The sequence below is a fragment of the Elephantulus edwardii genome, unplaced genomic scaffold (assembly GCF_000299155.1).
Source record: "Elephantulus edwardii isolate Elephantulus edwardi_28Jun2011 unplaced genomic scaffold, EleEdw1.0 scaffold00005, whole genome shotgun sequence".
In the NCBI taxonomy this organism is placed as follows: domain Eukaryota; kingdom Metazoa; phylum Chordata; class Mammalia; order Macroscelidea; family Macroscelididae; genus Elephantulus; species Elephantulus edwardii.
The window spans coordinates 7846384-7853074 of NW_006399755.1; positions in this window are offsets into that span (position 1 = coordinate 7846384).

The window sequence follows — 6691 nt, forward strand, 5'->3', positions numbered from 1 at the left end:
CTCCTCTCTTTCAAAAGTAAAAGAAAGACTCCCTCCCTGGTACACAATCCCCCCGCACCCCTCCCACCATTCCAAGTACATTCCACTATGCAACCTTAATTGTGGACTCTTGTCAATGTTGACACTTAAGGAACACCTTAGTGCCACAAGGTGACCTTCAGCTTATATTAAGTCTCCCTCATTTCCTGATATAGCATTTGGTCTACTATTAGAAAATTTGATATTCGGCTTCCCTCAGTTCTTCTATCATCACTAGTTACTGTCCAAGTAATTGTGAAGACATGGCCTGGACACCTCAGGTGTCCTCAAGTCAACTACAACTCACAGAAAACCTATGAACAGGTCAGAAACCCTGCCCTGTCTATCTTGCCGTCCTCACCATGTCTAGTATACTCAAGTCCACTGTTAATATCACTGTCAATCCATCTTGTTCAGAGTGTTCCTCTCTTTCAGTGGCCCTCTCCTTTCCAAGTATGATGTCTTTTTCCAAGGACTGGCCCCTCCATCATAGCCAAAGCATGTGAGACAAAGCATCACCATCCTTGCTTCCAAGGAGCACTCTGGCTACACTTTTCCCAAAACATATTTGTTTATTCTTTTGGCAAGCCATGGGATATTCAGAACTCTTCAACACGACATCTCAAGGCATTCTGCTTTCGTCCTTATTGATTATGCACCTTTCAGATGCACAGCAAGTAATTATAAAGATCATGGCTTGGATCGGGCACACCTTTAAAGTTACAGGGGTACTCTTTAAACTGACCTTGACAGTAGATTTTCTCAATACAACATGTCTTTGATTTCATGACTGCTGGTACCAGTAGTGTTGATTGTGTTTCTAAGCAAATGGAAATCATTGATGTCGATCTTTTCTCCATTTATCATGATATTTCCACTTCAAGATTTCCTCCCTTTCAGCAAGCAAGGTTGTTTCATCTGCACAATACAGGTTGCAGAGGGGTCTTTCTCCGATCCTAATGATCTATCCTTCATAGTCCAGCTTCTTAATTAAATTTTCTCAGCCTACAGATTGAATAGATATGGGGAAAGGATACAGCCCTGATGGGTACCTTTCTTGATTATAAACCATGCTTTGTTCTCCTGCTCTGTTCAGACAACAGCTTTTTGGTCTTGGTGTAGGTTTCACAGAGCACAATTAAGTATTCTGAGATTCTGATTCTTTTTTAAAAAATTTATTTTTCATTTCAATGAACATCTACAGAGATTTTGGAATTCCATTCATTCATTGTTGCACCCCTCTCCCCACCCCCCCCCGAGATTCTGATTCTTGATGTTAGTCATAATTTGTTATGATTCAGCATCAAATGCTTTTGCATAGTCAATAAAACACCAATAGACATCCTTCTGGTGTTCTCTGCTTTCAGTCAAGATCCATCTGACATCAGCAGTGATCTCCCTTGTGCCATGGCCTCTCTTAAATCCAGCTTGAATTTCTGCCAATTCTCTATTTTTATTTATTTATTTATTTATTTTTTTGCCAATTCTCTATTGATGCACTGTTTTGTTGTTGATTGGTGTCGAGTCGAACATGACTTATAGCAATTCTATGTACAAAAGGGCTGAAGTCTTTCTATATTTATCAACATTTATCAAAGTTCATAAAGTTTCCAGAAGCATGTTGTTTAGAAAGTGGATACCACCCCTGCTTCCAAGTATTGTTTCAGCCATTGAAAAATAATCTTCAAGGAAGCTCTGGTGACCTAGTGGTAAGGAACTGTGCTGCAATCCTGAAGGCATGTGGTTTGAATCCACCAAATGCTCTGCTGGAGAAAGAGGGACAAACTCCTCCTTTGCCAGTCTGATCTGATTTGATGGCACACAAGAAAAAAAATCATAGTTTTTGCCTGCATATGATATTAGTGAGAAGTCTTGATAATTCTCATACTGTATGACCTCTTTTTGTGAATGGAAACATATATGGATCTCTTTAAGTCAGTTGGCCAGGAAGCTGTGTTCCAAATTTCTTGTAATAGACTGGTAAGAACATCCAGGATTGCATGTTTGTCGAAACATTTTAATTGGTATTCCATAAATACCTGAAGCCCTATTTTTTATTATTATTAAATTTTATTAGTTTTAATGAACATTTACAGAGATTTTGGGTTTTCATTCATTCATTGTTGCACTGTGAAGCCCTATTTTTTTGAAAGTGTCTTCAGTACAGCTAGAACTTCTTCATCACCATTGATTCTTGAACATCTGCTACTTCCTTAAATAGTTCCATGTCAGCCAATTATTTTTGGTACAGTGACTATGTATTTCATCCATCTTCTTTCCATGCTTCTTGGATTATTCAAGATTTTGCCCATAGCATCCTTCAGTATTGCAACTTTGTAGATAACCAATGTTGTTGTTACTATTAAATGCTGTCAATTAGGGTAAGACTCATAATGACCCATGAACAATGCATCTGAACCCTGTCCTGTGCTATTCTCATCATCTCTGACACACTTGAACCCATTTTTGCAATTACTGTGTCAATTCATTTTCATAAGGGTCTTTCCTTCTCTCTTTTTTAAACTATTATTTTTATTCTTGTGTTTGTGTACCATCAAATCTGATCTGACTGGTACAGGAGGAGATTGCCCCTCCTTCTCCAGCAGAGCATCTGGTGGATTCAAACTGTGTACCTCTGGGATTGCAGTGCGGTTTCTTGCCACTAGGCCACCAGAGCTCTCTGAAGTCTTTCTCTCTTATAAAGACCCTCCACTTTTCCAAGAAATAGCCTTTCCTAGCAACATGACCAGAGTATGTGAGATGAAGCTTTATCATCAAATGCCTCCAAGGAGCATTCTGGCTGCACCTTCTCTATGACATACCAGTTTGTTCTTTTCTCTTTTGGCAGTTTATTGGATGGATACTCAGTACTCTTTTCCAGCACAACTCAAAGGCATCCATTATTCTTCTGTCATATTTATTCATAGCCCAACTCTCAGATGCACAGCAAGTGATTGGAAAGACTGTGGACTGAATCAGGCATACCATAGTCTTTAAACTGATGTCATTGCTCCTTAGTAGTTTGGAGTGGTCCCTAACAGCGGACTTTCCTAATACAATACGTCTTTTGATCTCCTGACTGGTGGTACCAAGTGTGTTGATTGTGAATTCAAGTAAAATGAATGGTTGATAACTTCAATCTTTTCTTCATCTATCATGATGTTGCTTAGTGACCCATTGGTCAGGATTTTTGTCTTTTTGATGTTGAGATGCAATCCATATTGAAGACTGTAGTATTGCGTCTTCTGCAGCTAGACCTTCAAGTCCTCCTCATTTTCAATAAGCAAGGTTGTGTTATCTGCATAATGCATATTGCTGATGAGTTGTCAGATGGATCCTAACTGAAAGCAGAGAATACCAGACCATAGTCTGGATTCCTGTGCCAATCAGCTGTTAAAAAATGACAGTATATTTACACAACAAGAAGTGAAATAAAATACTATAGATTTCTGGGGGGGGGGAGAATATACATGGTTCTAATTATGTTGAAGTATTTCTCCTTAATTCTTATTTTGTTGTGTTTTTATCAAGAGAAGCTGTTGATGAGGATGTTGATGATGTTAAGGGCACAGGATAGGACAGGGTTCAGACCTGTTGTTCATAGGGTCACTATAGCAATGATATTAGTCTAGAGACTAAGGTGCACCTGCCTAACCCAGGCCACTGGTCTTTGCCATTACTTGTTATGTTTCAGAGAGTTGGACAATGACTGAGGATGATAGAAAAAGAATAAATGATGCCTTTGAGTTGTGGTGCTAGAGAAGAGTCTTGAACATACCATGGACTGCCAAAAAAACAAATAGGTCTGTCTTGGAGGGGGAGAAACCAAATTTCTCCTTGGAGGCGAGGATTTTTTTCCCTCTGTGTTTTACTATTTTTATTATACTAGTTTATTTACAAAATTAGAATACATTGTTTTCCAGAACAGATTCTCCAATTTCCTTACCCCCCATCAAATTGTACAATCCCATGATTAATCCCCCTTCCCCCACACCCCCTCATCCCTTTGATTCCACCTCTCTCCTTGGATCCTCATTCTCAATTTACAATAATGGTTTTATATATTTGTCCTTGTGGGACTGGGTTAGTTCACTCAACCTAAGGCTCTCCAGTCCCTCCCAAGTAAGGTAATAATTTACAAAATCATTGCTCCTGTGTGGTGCATAGTATTCCATTGTGTGAATGTACCATAATTTGTCAATCCATTCAATTGTGGTTGGACATTTGGATTGTTTCCATGTTCTTGCGATGGTGAATAACGCTGCTATGAACATTGGTGTACAAGTCTCCATTTGTGCCTCAGGTCTCATTTTCTTTTCTCTTTTTAATTATTTTTTGTGTGTACTGTCAAATCAGATCCAACTGGTACCGGAGGAGATTGCCCCTCCTTTTCCAGCAGAGCATCTGAATTCAAACCACGTACCTCTGGGATTACAGTGCAGCTTCTTGCCACTAAGCCACCAGATCTCCCTCTCAATTCTCATTTTCTCAGGGTATATTCCAAGCAGTGGAATAGCTGGGTCATATGGAATTTCTATGTTCATCCTTTTGAGAAAGCTCAAAACTGTCCCTAACAATGTATAAGAGTTCTTATCTCACTATATCCTCTCCAACATTTATTACTTGCTGCCCTGTTAAACTTTGCAACTGTTACTAGAGATGGTATCTCATTGTAGTTTTGATTTGCATCTCTCTTATTGCCAATTAGAAGGTAGGATTTTGAAGTTCCTTCTCACATACTTTGGGCACATGGCCAGGAGAAACTGGTCCTTGGAGAAAGACATCATGCTTTGAAGGGTGGAGGGACAGCGCAGGAGAGGAAGACCCAGGATGAGATGTATTGATAGAGTGACTGGGGCAATGAGGGTAGGTGTGTTGGAGACAGTGACACTGGCTCAGGACAGGGCAGAGTTCAGAGCTGCTGTACATAGGGTTACTATGGGTCATAGGCAACTTGATGGCACATAACAAGAACAACAACTATGAGTTGTACTTGACTCAATGGCACCTAACAATCACCTCCAATCTTGGCATCACATTCCTATTCATAGAGTCCAGCTTCTTGAATGATTTTTGTCAGCATACAGATTGAATAGGTATGGAGAAAGGATACAAAACTAACATGCATCTGTCCTAATTTTAAATCTTAAGAGTGTTTTCTTGCTCTGTTCAGACAACAGCTTTTTGGTTTAGATATAGGTTTCATATGAGCATAATTGATTTTAGATTCCCCTTCTTCTCAATGTTAGCTACAGTTTCTTATGATCTACACAGTTAAATGATTTTGCATTGTCCATGAAGCACAGAAAGGCATTGTTCTGGTAATCTCTGCTTTCAGTCAGGATCCAGACGACATCAGCAATGATTTCCCTGGTGCCACAATCTCTTCTAACCCAGCAGTCAGTTTTCTGGAAGTTCTCTGTCAGTTAATGTTCTAGCAGTTTATGGATGATCATCTGCAATATTTTACTTGCATGTGATAGTAATGACATTGTATCAATATAATTATAAATGACATTGTGTCATCCACATTCTGTTAAATGACCTTTCTTGGGAATGGGAACAAATATAGATCCCTTCTAGTCAGTTGGCCAAGCTGCTGTCCCCGAATTTCCTGGCATAGCCTGGTGAGCTTGTCCATGGTTGAATAGAAGTGAAAAAGGATACCTGTCTGGCTCCTTTTTGCCAGAGGAATGTCATCAATCCCTAATGAGAGTAATATTTTCTTTTGGTTTTGTATATATGCTTTTAATTATGTTGAGGAATTTCTCCTTGACTCCTATTTTGCTGTGTTTTTATCAAGAGAAGGTGTTGAATTTTGTCAAATGCCTTTTCCACATTATCTAAAAAGGGGAAAATGGACCAGAGAGGCATAGGGCCATATCTTTCCAAAAGGCTGAGGGAGAAAAATGTCGTCTGTCACTGCCCCAGAGCAGAGAGCAGATAAAGAGCCCGTAGGCCAGCCACATGGTGGCTCTAGAGCCACACCAACAGCAAGAGGTTCATTTATTTGTTGCTGACTCACAGACTCACAGTTATGGAACCAACAATGGGGTTTATTAGGGAAGAAAGTTGGAGAGTGGGGAAGGAAAATGATATCTCACAATACAAGTCCAGGTTTTAGCCCATCAGTTGTTGTTTTTGATTGCCATTGAATTGAGCATGACTCATAGTGATCCTATGAACAAAAGGCCTGAAGCCTTTCTATAACTATCGTCATTTAACAAAGTTCATGGTTTACAGAGGCATATTGTTTAGGAAGTGGATGCCACTCCTGCTTCCAAATCTGTCTTAAACTGGGAGCTCTACCAAACACTGTCCATCATGGGCAACCGTTATGGCATTTTACACCCTAATGGCACAAGGTTCAGCATCACAGCAACCCCAGGTTCCCTCAGTACAGCATATTGACAGAAGAGTGCTGTACCACTTAGAAGAATGTTCCTCTAAAATAATAACTGACTTTTAACTACAAAGGCTGTCCCCAAGGTCTTGTTGACTCTAAACAAGCTTAAATAAAAAACAACCAATATAGTATGTTATTGTTGTTATTATGTGCCCTTAAGTCACCTGTGGTGTATAGTGGCCCAACAGTTACAAGTCACAATTCTTCAATTAGTCCAGGCTTTGGTTTCAGTTCAACAGTCAAATCCAAATCATCCAGCAAGGTTTG